General features: G+C 37.1%; 1 non-coding gene across 1 annotated transcript; it reads right to left on the bottom strand.

Moving 5' to 3' along the window:
- Positions 1-2,122: 2,122 nt before the first annotated feature.
- On the bottom strand, positions 2,123-2,230 carry LOC143652773 (U6 spliceosomal RNA). The gene has a single exon (XR_013160835.1). It is a non-coding gene; the product is annotated as a U6 spliceosomal RNA (small nuclear RNA).
- Positions 2,231-15,384: the final 13,154 nt, after the last annotated feature.

Below are 15,384 nucleotides of genomic sequence, written 5' to 3'. Positions count from 1 at the left end.
TGAGGCATTGTTAGCAATATCAGACTCAGGTCGCAAATCTGAGAAGGAAGGGCACCGGCTTTGCGCCTGTAGCACTGCAGGCAGGGAGGTCCCTTTAGGGCAGCACTGGGTCCCACCATCTCCACAGGGACAATGCTGGCATGCACTGTCATCACGCAATGACATCAGCCTCCACTAATAGAAAACCAGCATCTTCTGCTTTTTCCAAATCCTTCACATTATTATTTTCTTTGGCACCTTTAAATCAACCATGTGAAAGCTGATTGCAAAGTTGAAAGTAGATTTCAGGGTCCCCAGAAATTCATGGCAGTGGATTCTCATAAAAAAAAGGAAAGAAAGAAATAGTTACAGATCCTTCTAATCTGCATCTCGCTATCATTTCTTTGCAGAGAAGTTCCACAGGTTATAGTCTGGGGCACTGGAATTTAGGTCAATGACATGCGTGCTGCCTCTTAGAGCAAACTCTTTCTGCAGCAAGTGCATGATTTCCTGTTATGACTGTGAATCTTGCCAGCAGCATCAGCACACTGACTGTAAGGCTTCCATCCTGTTTGTTTATAATTCTTAACAATGGGCTCTGGGGAAGGAGGGACCGACGTTGCAAACGCTCTTACGAGCTGCACGGTGCGCATACAGCCACCTGAATAATGTATGCCCGCTTTGTGTGTGCGACTGATGGGGGCCGAACGCAGGATAAGGCTGACGGCTTTGAAGCACCTGCTCTGAACAGCTCCGGTGACAGCCTAAGAGTCCAGATAAGATCTGAGCCCTGCCTCCTCCCCACCCCACCCCACCCCCACCCTCCTTGACATGCCGCCTCCATTTCCCTTTTTGCATTTAAAATAAGCTCTGAGACCAAGCCATGGAGAGATACTGTCAAATAGGCCGCTTTCATGTGACTCATCTCAGCCCCTTCCTGTCTGGCCCCACCCTGGGTCTGGGCTTTCTCAGACCCCGTCTGGAGGCAGCAAGAGCAACCTTGCAAGTGGCCGTCTGCAGGATGCCCTCTCTGGTTTCCTCCAAGCTACCCTGCGTACGCAGGCAGCGTAGGACTTCTCTAGTAATAACATGGCCAGTCTGCACTGCTACACCTCACTCACACCGCCAAGTACATGTCCCTGTCCAGCTTGATAGTCGTCGATGATTTCCCATCATTCTCGACTCACGTTCAAGCTTCTCAGTTTGGCACTGAAGACCTTCCGGGCTGAGAACCCTACTTAAGCTATAGGCTCCATGCAGCCTCGCTGATGCGCTGAGGTTCCCAGCAAGAGGCTCCCCCACCCCGGGCCCCCACCCCCGTGTCCTTGCGTTTAGTGTCCTTTCTGTCTGTCAACCCTAGAAGCAATCAGGACCATGCAATAAAAAGCATAACCAATGCTTACTGCTGAGGAGTCAACTGAAGGAGCATTTTCTGCATCTCTTTGTTTGGTCCTCAAGGCAGCATCGCCTTGCAGGCCCCCTTCTCCTTCCGTGTGGGATTAGTGTTCTAGTTTGCTAGCTGCCGGAATGCAACACATCAGAGACGGATTGGCTTTTAATAAAAGGGGATTTATTTTGTTGGTTCTTCAGAGGAAAGGCAGCTAACTTTCCACTGAGGTTCTTTCTTACATGGAAGGCACAAGATGGTCTCTGCTGGTCTTCTCTCCAGGCCCCTGGGTTCCAACAACTTTCCCCGGGGTGACTTCTTTCTGCATCTCCAAAGGTCTGGACTGAGCTGCGAGTGCTGAGATGAGAAATACCGAGCTGCTCGGCTGTGCAACATCGCACTCTCTCATTTAAGCAACAGCCAATTAAGTCAAACGTCACTCATTGCAACAGACACGCCTCCTAGCCAACTGCAGATGTAATTAGCAACAGATGAGGTTCACGTACCATTGGCTTGTGTCCGCAGCAACAGAACTAGGTATGCTCACCTGGCCAAGTTGACAACTGAATCTAACTAACACACTTAGAAAGGAGAAATTCCTGTCCAAGACCACACACAGCTAGGAGGTTGACAGACAGAGAATACAAACCCATGCCTATATTAACCTCATATTAATCTCACACTGTGCTGCTTTTTTTTTCACTCTCACTCTTTTTCTAAAATTTATTGGAGAAGTTGTGGGTCTATGGAACAGACTAAAATATGGAAGACTTCATAAATGTGTATGCCATCGTTGTGTAGGGAGTATGCATAATCTCCTCTGTATCCTTCCAATTTTAGTATATGTGCTGCCAGAGCGAGCACAACTGTGGTTTCTTTTATCTATTATTGTATCCCTACTTATTCATAAAGATTTTCTAAACTTCAGCAACCCTAAAATGCCTTTTTTTGGATAAAACTCTAGTCAATGTCCCGCTAACCCCCACTACATTCTACCTCTTCTTTCTCTTTGTCCAAGACGGAATGTTCTTCCTGACCACAGATGCCTAACAAAGCTTTGACTTTCCTTAAATGCCATTCCTCCAGGTAGTCTTCCAGGACTCCTGAGATACAAGTAATCTTATTGCCCTCCCACTTCTATGGCATATTTGCCATTACTGAAGTAATTTCCATCCATCAGCTTATACATACAAATACTCTATTTTTTACTACATTATAAATAGCTACTAAAGTGTTTTAAAATTGTGTTATTAATCATTGAATAAATACATTAATTTTTTTCTAATATATCTACAACATAGGAAAACTGAAAACGCAGCTAAACAACTGTGTGGCCCCATTTGGGACCTGGAAGCTTCAGTGACGTCCCCACCTGGTGTCTCCCCTCACAATCAGCTGGAACAATTCTTCTGCTTAATAATCCCTCACCTCCTCAACAGTTTCTGCCACTTGTTTGTATTCTGAGCAATCCTTGTTCAAAGTTGCCTGTGTTTGAAATTTATGTAAATGGAATCATTCTGAATGGATTCTCCTGACAATGGGCTGTTTTGCAAGTGTTTTTGCTTGTTTGATTTGGATTTTTGGCCTCAATATTATGTTTCTGAGACACATCTTTGTTGTATGTACCTGTGCTTCATTTATTTTCACTGGCCAACAATATCCTATTGTGTTAATATGCCAGTTCGTACTTATATGTTCTACAACTGGTGTATATTTGGGTTGTTTCCAGTGTTTTGCCAAGGCAAACAAATGTTTCTAGGGACCGAGTATTTACATGTCTCCAGATGCACATGTAGGGGAGTGCTCTGTGGTGTGTGAGAGATTCCCTACAGAGGAGAGGGGTGCTCTAGGGTGTAAACCTGAGTGTGGAAGTGCTGGGACAAAGGCACATGCATTTGCAGAGTTACTAGACAATGGCAAATTGTTCTGCAAAGAGATTGTTATCAAAGGGGTATTCTCTTGAGAAAAAATGAGAGATTCTCCCTAGCTTCCTATCATTGCCAAAACTTATGCTCAGATACTATTGTTTGTGCTCATTTGGTGGGCATAGAATAGTCTCTCACCATGGTTTTAACTTGCATTTCCCAAGTTTACCAATGAGATCACATCTCTGCATCTGTCACTGGGCATTTGAGTTTCCTGTTCTCTAAAGTGCCTGTTCAAGGCTTTTGCCCATTTTTCAATGAGGTCACTTGTGTTTTTCTTACTGATGTGTAGGAGAGTTTTCGTCTTTTTTATCCTGGATACTGACTTTTCAGTTATGAGTATATTTAATATTTTATCCTATTTTTAAAGCTTAGTTTTTTCTTTCTTTTTTTTGTTGTCCTTTGATAAACAAGAGTGATTTACTTATCAATTGAATTTATTAGTCTTTTCCTTTATGGATGGTATGCTTTGTGCCTTTGTTAAGAAATCTTTCTTCGCCCAAAATTCATTAATATATTATCCTATATTATGTTTTAATGATTTTATTATTTTGCCTTCTACGTATGTCTTTTTAAACCTGAAATTCATTCTTTATATATTGTGATGTGACCCAATTTATTTTTAACCAATTGTGTGTAATCAATTATCCCCTACCACATATTTTTAAAAATGTATATTTTTGCCACTAATCTGAAATGCCACTTCTGCTCATAAATTAAATTACACACACACAAATGCACATATGCACATAGCACACTTCTTTTTTTTTAATTTTTAATTTTTTTTAAACAAAAGAATATACAAACATGAACATTCTTGCTATGTGGTCATTCCATTCTTGGTATATAATCAATAACTCACAATATCATCACATAGTTGTATATTCATCACCATGATCATTTCTTAGAACATCTGCATCAATTCAGAAAAAGAAATAAAAAGAATGATTGAGGGAGGAGGACTGGGTGCACAAATTAAATCAGAAGGAAAAATAGTTGATAAAGACTGAGATGGTATAATCTAGAAATGCCTAGAGTGTACAATGATAGTGATTAAAGGTATAAATTAAAAAATGTTTCTGCATTTTCTTCTGCATGAAGAAAAAAGGAATGTCAATATTGCAGGGTATTGAAAATAAATGATAACTCACACTTTAAAACTTTAACTTATATGTAAGACTAAAGCCAAAAATGTTTATTTGGTACAAAATTTATAATTTGATCAGTGCATTTCTTAATATAAGTTTTGTGGACAGTTTACTTGAACACCATAAGTACATTGAACCTTGAGTAAGGCATGAGATTTTGTAGGTTTGTCCAGAGTGATTCCTCAATAAATCTCAGAGTGATTTGAAAAGTGAATAAAAATGTATTTGCAAAGTCCCCATGGGGGAATGACAAGAAAGGGGGACAATTCAATTTCCCCATATGGAGAAAACCTGATATTCTCACAAGCTGTGGAGATGACCAAAGCAATAGGCTGAGCGCTCAATCTTGGGATTTATTCATAGGAAACTTATCTCCAAAAAGGATAGGCTAAGCCTACTTAAAATTAGGCCTAAGTGTCACCCCCAGAGAATCTCTTTTGTTGCTCAGATGTGGCCTCTCTCAGCCAACATGACAAGCACTGCCCTCCCCCTCTCTATGTGGGACATGACTCCCAGGGATGCAAACCTTCTTGGCAACATGTGACAGAAATCCTAGAATGCGCTGGGACTCAGCATTAAGGGATTGAGAAAACCTTCAAGACCAAAAGAGGGAAGAGAGAAATGAGGCAAAATAAAGTGTCAATGGCTGAGAGATTTCAAACAGAATCGGGAGATTATCCTAGAGGTTATTCTTATGCATTACATAGCGCACTTCTGACTCTTAATCTGTTTAATGGGTTTGTTTAACACAGGAACAATATCACACTGTCTTAATTACTATCATTATAGTAGTTATTGATATCTGGCAAAGACAGTAAAAAAAAAAAAAAGTTGTTCTTATTTCGGAAAATCTCCCTTTTCCTTCCACTTGAAATTCTACATATATGGATTTTGGAATCAACTTGTCAAGTTCCTTATACATACCCACATGCTCACAAAATCTATTGGGATAGTGTTTGAATTGCAATTAATCTACAGATTAACTTCAACAGAATTGTCATCTTTATGATATTGAATGTTCCAATTAACTGTATCAATCTTTAAAGTTCTTATAATTTTTTTTTTAATTTTCTTCATAAAAGACCATGGACATCATTTGTGAATGTATTCCTATGTTCCGTATTTTTAAAATGTTATTATCAATGATATCCTTATTTAAATTATGTTATGTGTTTGTTGCTTGTGTATAAAAATTTTAGGCGGGCCGCGGTGGCTCAGCGGGCAAAGTGCTTGCCTGCTATGCCGGAGGACCTCGGTTCGATTCCCGGCCCCAGCCCATGTAACAAATACGGAGAAACAGAATACAATAAAACAAGAAAATGTTTAAAGATGTTTCCCTTTCTTCCTTCCTTCCTTCTCTCTGTCTTTCCAAAAAAAAAAAAAAAAAAAAAAAATTTTAATGATTTTTGTAGACTGATTTTGTGTCAGAAAGTTTACTTAACTCTCCTACTAATTCCAGTGATTTCTCTGTAGACTATTCTGAATTTTCCATTATTAACAAAAGATATCAGATATGTTACTTCTTTTCAAAGCCTTGTAACTTTTAATTCTTTATTTTGCCTAATTACTCTTTCTGATCTATACCCTTAGTAGTTGACCGGACCTTAACAAGAATAAGTCAGCGTTTCAGCAGTAAATCCATGTGTGCTGTGGGTTTTGTTAATGAAAATGAAGGAAATTTCCTTCTATTCCCAGTTTGCAAAAAATGTTGTCCCAAATGCATATACATTTTTGTGTTTCTCTTATTTTTTATTTTAATACAGCAAAATGCACATAACATATAATTTACCATTCTAAAAATGTATAAATGTCTAATTCAGTGGTATTGACTGCATTCACAATGCTGTAAAACCATCACCACCAGCTATTACCAAAACTTTTTCATAACCTGAAATAGAAAATCTGTTTCTATTAAACAATAGCTCCCCATTTCTACCTCACCCCACCCCTAGTAACCTTTAATCTACCTTCTGTATCTATGAATTTGCGTATGTTAGATAATTCATATAAGTGGAATTATACAATATTTCTCCTGCTGTGTCTGGCTTATTTCACTCAACATAATGATTTCAAGTTTCATCCATGATGTAGCATTTATCAGAACATTATTCCTTTTTACGGCTAAATGTATGCCAACATTTGTGCATAGGCCATATTTTTTTATCCACTCATCTGTCATTACACACTTGGGTTGTTTCCATCTTTTAGCTGTTGTGAATAATGCTGCAATGAACATTAGCACATGAGTGTTTGAGTCCTGTTTTCAGTTCTTGTGGGTATACACCTAGGAGTAGAATTGCTAGGTCATACGGTAACTCCATGGTTGACTTTTTGAGGAACTCCAAACTGTTTTCCACAATGACTGTACTCTTTTATGCTCCCACCAGCAACGTATAAGTGTTTCGATTTCTCCACACCCTCAGCAAAATTTATTTTCCTTTTCTTTTTTTTTAATCCCAGCCATCCTGGCATGTGTGCAGTGATATTTCATTGTGGATTTGATGTTTATTTCCTTAATGGCTAATAATGTTGAGTATCTATTCATGTGCCTATTGGCTTTTTGTACATCTTCTTTGGAGAAATGTCTATTTAAGCCCATTCTTAAATTGGGCTATTTGGTTTTTTGTTGCTGTTGAGTTAGAAGAGTTCTCTAAATATTCTGGATATTAAACTCTTATCCAATATATGATTTCCAAGTATTTCTCCCATCTGTGAATTGTCCTTTTCACTTTCTTGATGATATCCTTCAATATACAAAAATTTTAATTTTGAGCAAGTCCAATTTATCAATTTTTCTTCTTTTGTTGTTATGCTTTTGGTATCCTATTTTAAAAATCCATTACCAAATCCAAGGTCATGAAGATTTAATCCTATGCTCTTGTCTAATAGATTTATGGCTTTAGCTCCTAAACTTAGGCCACTGATCCATTTTGAGTTAAGTTTTGGGCAGGATATAAAGGAGAAGTCCAACTTCATTCTTTTGCACATAAAAATCCAGTTATCCCAGTATACTTTGTTGAAGAGATTACTTTTTTATGAATGGATATAATTTTTATCAAATTCTTTTTTTTGCAACTATTGAAATAATCATAAATTTCCCTACTTACATTTATATAGAGAAGTATATCATTATTTTTCCAATGTTAAATAAAACTTCCATTCCTGAAATTATCTCAGTTTGGATATCAATAATGATCTTTTTTATATAGGACTGCATTCTGTTTACTAATATTTTTTTCAGGATTTTTGCATCTACGTTCATCAGGAAATTACCCTATAATTTTCATTCTCATAGGGTCATTGTAGGAATTTTGGTACTAGGGTTATTCTGGCCCCCAAATTTGTAGAGGTGTGTTTTCTTGTATTTTGTAGTCTGTGATAATTTTTGTGAAATTGGATTATTTGTTACTTGATTTTCTAGTAGGGCTTGCTAATAAAGCCAACTGGGCCTAGAGTGTTTTTGTAGGAACTTTTAATGTTTGACCAAATTTCCTTACTTATTATATGGCTTGCATTAATCAGGGTTCTACAGAAAATCAGAACAAACTGCATGTATTTACTATTAAGAGATATATTATAGGAATTGGCTCACACAACCATGAAGATTGGCAAGCCCAAATTTTGTAAGGCAGGCAGCAAGTTGGAAACTTCATGAAGGTAAAGTTGAATTCCTCGGGAAAAGCTGCAAGTTGGAAATTCAAATGAGGGCAACATTAAATTTCCCAGACAAATCTGGCTGGCTGAAGTAGAGACAGAAATTGTTTTTTTCTGACTGCTGAAATCCTCAGTTCTCACTTTAAGGCCTCCAAATGATTGGATAAAGAGATCACACACATTGCTGAAGGCAATGTCTTCTGTTCATTGTAGATGCAATCAACTGACCAATGATTTAAATTTGTCTATGAAATACCCTCCCAGTAACAATCAGGCCAGTGCTTACATAACCAAACAACTGGACACTATAACCTAGCCAAGAGGATACATAACACTAATCATCACAGAGTTGTCTGTACTTTGCTTAATTCTTAATGAATCAGTTTTGGTAAGTTGCATTTTTTTTCTAAAAATGTTTCTTTTCTATCTAAAATTCAAAGACTTTTTTTTTTAAATATGCTGTTATTATCATTTTGATATCCCAATTTTATTTCATTTTTGTCTTACCTCTTTTCTTGATCAATTTTATTTTCTATATTTATCTTTTCAAAACTCTAATGACTCTATGAGTCTAGTACATGGTTTTATTCCACTTTTTCTCTTATTTTTATCATTTCCTTCCCTGTAATTTCTTGTGTTTATATTAACGTCTTAATTTGGAGCATACAGTCACTCATTTTTAAACTTTCTTCTTCTAAAATATTTTTAAGAATATAAATTTCCTCTAACTAGTTGATTTACACCCATTATTGATGACTAAATTTTCTTTTCATTCTGCCCTAAATATTTCTAATTTTCATTTTAATGACTTCTTTAGTGTGTGAGTGATTCAGAAATATATTTCCAAATATCCAAATATACAGCATTTTTCTAGATGTATAATTTTTATATTGAAACTAACTTAGTTGCATTTTAGTCAGTGAATATAGAATGCGTGAAGCCTGCTTTTAGCCTAATAAATAGCCAATTTTTATATTTGTTTGGTGTGTATTTGGAAAGAATATGTATTCATCAATTCTTTCCTGCAGTATCCTGTATATAGTCAAGTGGTTCAACTTGAAAATAATATTTAATATTTTAGAACTATTATTTATTAAGCACTATTCTCAATGCTTTTTAAACTATATATTCTCTCCATTTTACAGATTGATAGCTTAAATACAGAGAGGTAAAGTAACTTGCCCAAGGTCCACAGTTAAGAAGTACAAAGTCAGAACTTGGAACTAGGTTCTCTAGTCAATCCTGAATTGCTAAAGCTGCTAAAATGCAATATAACAGAAATGGATTGGCTTTTATAAAGGGAATTTATTAAGTCACAAAGTACATTTCTAAGGCCATGAAAATGTCCAAATTAAGGTACCAAGAAGAGGATCGAAAGGTTGATCACATCCAGGGCTTCTCTGTCAACTGGATAGGCATGTGGCTGGTACCACCTGTCTTTTGTTACTAGGTTGTGCTACTTCCAACTTCTGATTCCAGTGGTTTTCTATGTCAGCTCTCCAAGCATCTCCCAATGTCTGTGTCTAGGATTCTGCTCTCTGTCAGCTCTTTTAAGGACTCCAGTAAACTAAACTCTGCCTTGAATGGGAGGAGTCACATTTCCATGGAAGTAATCTAATTAAAAGATCCCACCCACAGCAAGTCTGTATTAAAAGAGGATGGCTTTTCTGGGGTTCATAATAGTTTCAAATCAGCACATTCTACCCTCTGGACCCCCAAAAGATATGTTCTTTCCATGTACAAAATTCATTCATTCCATTACAATATTACAAAAGCCTCAAAACATTTTAGTAAAATACAATACAAAGTCAGAAACAGTACAAAATCTCATCAATGTCAGTTGCAGGCATGGTCTATCCTAAGGCAAAATTCTCTTCTGGCTGTGGACCTGTAATACTCAGAACAAGTTATCTGATGCCAATATGCAACAGTCACAGGATATACATTCTCATTACCATAGGGAGAAATTGAAAGACAAAGGTCACTGGACCCACACTGTTCCTAAAACCAGCAGGGCAAACTCCATTAGATTTTAAAGTCTGAGAATCATTTATAGGATGAGGGTTTCTCCTTGGGGCTTGAGAAAGCAGCAGTCCCACCCTTTCCAAGAGTTTACACCATAGCCCTTCTCTCTCCAAACATTGGGGTGAGGATTTTAACATATCTAAACATTGGAGAGAACACCTCATTCTCAGCCCCACCTTCCCCAAGCATCTGGGTGGGGCTAGACTCTCTGTCATCTCTGGGGCACACACTCAACTCCTTCAAAACAGTGGGGTGGTGGCCAGTTTCTCTCCAATCCCCAGGGAATGTGCTCCACCCTCTCTGATGCATGAGGGGGCAACACATTTCCTGATAAATGGAGCAGAAGGTCTTTCCTCACCTGCAGGAACAAACTTTTCCTCTGCACATGCATGCAGGGGATCCACTCTCTTGGCCCTAAGTTTTCTGGCTCCAGACCTAAGTTTTCATGGTTTTGCCTTTGGAGCCATTTTTCCTCCAATTTGTCCCTTTTCTGTTCATTTTAGTTCAGACTGGTTGTGGCTCCATTTATATAGATCCCACAACACTCTTGTCTTGCAGTATACAGAGATCATAAAAATCAGACAATAGGACTTTCCACAAATCCTTTCTGGATAGCTCCATCTCCAATCCTGGCTTGTGATAAAATGGCTTACTGTTTTTCTATGTTTTATTAAATATTCTTGTGGGAGGGGGCAGGAATCTCCACTTGGGGCACAACTTCTGTTGTCTCATTTCCTGGAAACCTAAAATTTTCCAGACCCTCAATTTATGATTTCCTTATACCCAAGATTCAGTTCTCAGTTTATCTCTTTCTTTTCACATTTTACTATAAGCTGCAAAGGGAAACCAGGCTGCATTTTTCACATTTAGTTTGGAAATATCCTCAATTAAATATCCAAACTCGTCACCTTCAAATTCTAGCTTCCATCCAACACCAAGACTCCATTTTGCCAAATTCACAGTCACTTCAATATAAGGATCACCTTTCTTCCAGTTTACAATGACTTAATCATCGTTTCTGTCTAAGGACTTATAGGAAGAAACTTAAGCATCCATATTTCTCCCAACAGTCTCTACAAAGCATTCTAGACCTTTGCTTTTATTCTCATCACAATTCTTTCTGAAATATTCCTCTTGTCCATTTAAAAAGCATTCCAATATGTTTAGGTGTTTGCAAACTCAGCACCCTACTTCCTGGTACCAAAATCTGTTTCTGTTTGCTCAAGCTGCTAGAATGCAACACACCAGAAATGGATTGGTTTTTACAAGGGGACTTATTAAGTTACAAGTTTATAGTTCTAAGGTCATAAAATGTCCAAATTAAGGCATCAACAAGAGAATACCTTCACTCAAGAAAAACTGATCATGTCTGGCATTTCTCTGTCAGCTGAGAAGGCATGTGGCTGGCATCTCATGGACCTTTGCTCCCAGATTGCATTGCTTTCAGCTTCTGATTTTAGTGGCTTTCTCTTTAAGTGTATGTGGTTCTTTTTTGCTTCTTCAGGGACAGCTCTCTGAGCTCTCTGCGTCCTGTAGGGCTCCTCTTAGCAATTCTGGGGCATGTCTCTCCCTGTATGTCCTTCAGTTGGTTTCATCTCTCTGCTCTCTCTGTCAATTCTTTCCAAAATGTTGTTGGACATTTCTTTCTCTCTCTGGGATAAGATATTTGACATCTCTGGACTCTCTATCATAAAGGGCCACATGAAAGAATTAAGACCCATGTTGAATTGGGTGGGTCGCATCTCCATGGAAACAATCTAATCAAATGGTCCCAACTACAATAGGTCTGCCCCACAAGGATGGATTAGAAAGCATGTCTTCTAACATGGAGTACAAAACAGTTTCAACCAGCACACACATTCTCTCACACTGTCTTTTTGGAATCTGATTAGATGTATGTTAGACCTTCTTTCTTTATCCTCCATATTTATTAACCTCTCTTTCATTCTCCTTATCCTCCTAAGGCACATTCTAAACCATTTCTTCTGATCTATTTTCCAGTTCATTAATCCTCTCATTAGCTGAGCCTAATCTGCTATTAAACCTAACCATTGAGATTCAGTTCTAATTATTATTATTTTAATTTCTAGTCACTCGACTTAGTTCTTTTCTTAATACGATTGATTATTTTTGTCTTCTATTGATCTTATATCACATCTTAACCTCTTATTTTACATTTGAACATATAAAATATTCATTTTTCAAGTCAACATTTTTGATGTAAAATTATGTAAATAAATTTTCATATTTAAGGTATAATATTTTATAAGTTTTGATATCTATATACACTTGTGAACCAATCACCATAATCAAGATAGTGAACACATCCATTGACCCAACAGATCCCTTATATTATCCCTCCCACTTGTCCTATCCAATATTCCATCCTCAGACAGTTACAGATCTGCTTTCTTTCACTACAGATTACTTTGAAAACATACTTATACTTTCAGTTTTTATATAATATCACTATTTTTTTCCATATTTGATTCTGTGGTCTGGTTTTTTTTTTTTTTGTATTTTGTGATATTTTTAAATTGTGGTTTCACTTTTTAAAAAATACTTCATATTCTGGAGTTCTTTAAGGTTGGTATTGAAAATGGCTTCCCCCAAAGAGGATTTGTGTCTGCTATTCTCAGATACTTGAGTGTATAATCAGCCTGAGATCATTTTATATTATATTCTGAAAGATTTGTTATTGTTGTTTTACTGTTTACCTACATTAAAGTTTAAGACTGGTAATTTTCTCGGAGGTGCCTGAGAAAGCAAGTTTATGTCCAGTTCACTCTCACACTGGCAATGCAGATGTTTTGGATCCTGGCTTTATGTGCAGGAGGATGAAGTGTAGGCTTTGGCCTTTCCTTCTGGTCTACTGAGACCCCAGGAGGGCTTAGAACTGTGTTGTATGCTCTTGGTTCTGCAAATGTGCTCAAGAAGACACAGGCTCTTCTGTTCTATCATTTTTCATTCCCATTTTCACTTAAATTTTAACATTTGAGTGTTTTTTATTTCTCATCAGGTTGTTAAATAATATATCAGCATTTTTTTAGCTATGCCAGAGTGTCTGGTTCCTCATACAGCTCAAAACGGAACTCAACACTGCCCTCTTCTCTATATTTATCATCCATCCTACCCCTCCCCTAAAGTGGGTAAGGGGTATTTCCTACATATAGTTCTCAATAGTACTTTCCTAGAAATGAATTCTCAAAAATTGCATAATCAAGAAGAGTTTTACCACAGGGAGAGATTAATTCCACAGGTGTCTAAAAAAATCGAATTTGGCATTTCTGTTCTTTACTTTCTGCTTATAAATCCATGTGCTAGTATTTCAATCTGGTCCAGGTTTGTTTTGTTTAGCTTTGTAATCTTGTTGCCAAAATCATATGTGTGTGAGTGCGTGTTCAAATATTTAAAGAGAAGAATATATGTACTCCACCTTGAACAGTATATACACAGTCCTTGTATTAAATTTACTAATGATGTCTTAGACCTCCTAAATAACTATAATTATTCTCCAAGAGTACAAATGAGGTCAAAGTTTGTGTCAGAAACAGGATGATGCAGCTTGGATATCTACTAAAATGGCCAAGGGGCAGGTTCTACCTTGCAGACTCTAGTAATCATAATGAGTAATAATAATTCACATTTATTGAGGATTTGTCTCAAGGGCCAAGCATATGCTAAGAGTGAAAAATCTTCTAACATATTTAATTACCACAGTAAGCCTATTATTATCCCTACTTTCAGATAAGAAACTGAGGCATTGATAGATTAGTTAATTTACCTAAAACCATAAAGTCCAGTAAATGGCAGATCCAGAATTCAAACTCAGACCATTTAGCCTCAAAGCCCATGCTTTTAACCACTATATAATTTTTCTATGATGCCTGGATCTGATTTCTAGAGTCTGGTCCTAAAATTATCTTGATACCAGGAAGTTCTACCTGTCAACTAAAATGCTTGAGACTTACCAGACATTTTTATTTTATCTGATCTAATTAAAGCTTTACCATAATCTTTAACATAGTTTAATAACTACCTATTTTATATATGAACATAAATTCAAGGAAGTCAAGTAATTTGTCCAAATTAAAGAATTGTAATTCAGTGACAGCTCAATAAACTTTTGTGGCACATCTTCCTTATACTTGGACTTAAGGAGACTTGGTCAGTATTGTGATAAAGGAAAGCTTGAGGTGGCACAGAGAAGAGGCACATAGATCTGATAGGTCTGAGATAGTCAAGAGGGACCCAAGAAGTCTCCTTCAGGTGACATTTGAGATGAGTCTTTAAGAAGGTGGAGAAATTATCCAATGAAATCTCTGATTGGATATGTGTGGGCTGAAGGTAATGAGGGACAAGTACAGTGCTACAGATTAGAGGAACAGTGTAAGAAAAGGCACAGAGGAATGACTGCCATGATCTATATTGAAAAGTGCAAATTGTTTCATTTTACTGCAAGGTGATGTGAGCAGGCGGTGCCTAGAGAAGTTGGCACACCAGGCAGAGGCACCATTAAATGGCTTGGCCTTTATCTCAGAGGTGGTACAGATTCAAAGAAAAGTTAAAAGCAAGATACATGGAGGTTCTTTTGAAGAAAGTAAAAATACAGTTACCAAAAACTATTTATTTAGAATGAGAAAAGAAGGGGCCTTGGAAGGGGTCCCTTAAGGTGGGATTTCTGAACTCAAACGTCATCAGTTCCATGGTCCATCCACCTTGTAATAAAGCACAAAGCAAGCAAAGAGGCTCTGTAATTCATATAAAACAATACAGTGCCTAGCCCACATCTGTCCAATGCTAGCCATTTCTTTTTCCTGTTAAAAAGAAAATAAAAATGAACGGAAAGTACATTGGGTGTAAAGCTGTTTCTTGTGGACTACTATTTCAGAGAAGGTAAAAAGCTATAAACATTGAAGATTAATGGTGATTATCCATAGCTATGTGACTTAGGAATAGAAAGCTTAATACAATCTCAGAATTGAAATGTTAACAAAGTTACAGGCTTAACCACAAAGTCCTTCAAAAATTTCCCCCTTCAACCATGTGCATTATTAAATATTCTTTTAAGTTGGGTTCCTCCATGCTGACATTCTAGTTGGGTCGTTTGGCCATTGTTAAATTAAAACTCTGTTTTCATAATGGGGTTCAAGGTAGAGATGCTGAAGAATGAAGATGCATGGACTGTCTTTATATCTAAAGCTCAAATGAAGCTGTCTGGGTGACAAAAACACGCAAAAGTCAAAAGTGTGATTTCATTCCTATA

Source organism: Tamandua tetradactyla, chromosome 12 (assembly GCF_023851605.1).
Source record: "Tamandua tetradactyla isolate mTamTet1 chromosome 12, mTamTet1.pri, whole genome shotgun sequence".
In the NCBI taxonomy this organism is placed as follows: Eukaryota; Metazoa; Chordata; class Mammalia; order Pilosa; family Myrmecophagidae; genus Tamandua; species Tamandua tetradactyla.
This window is presented reverse-complemented; position numbering and strand designations above follow the sequence as displayed.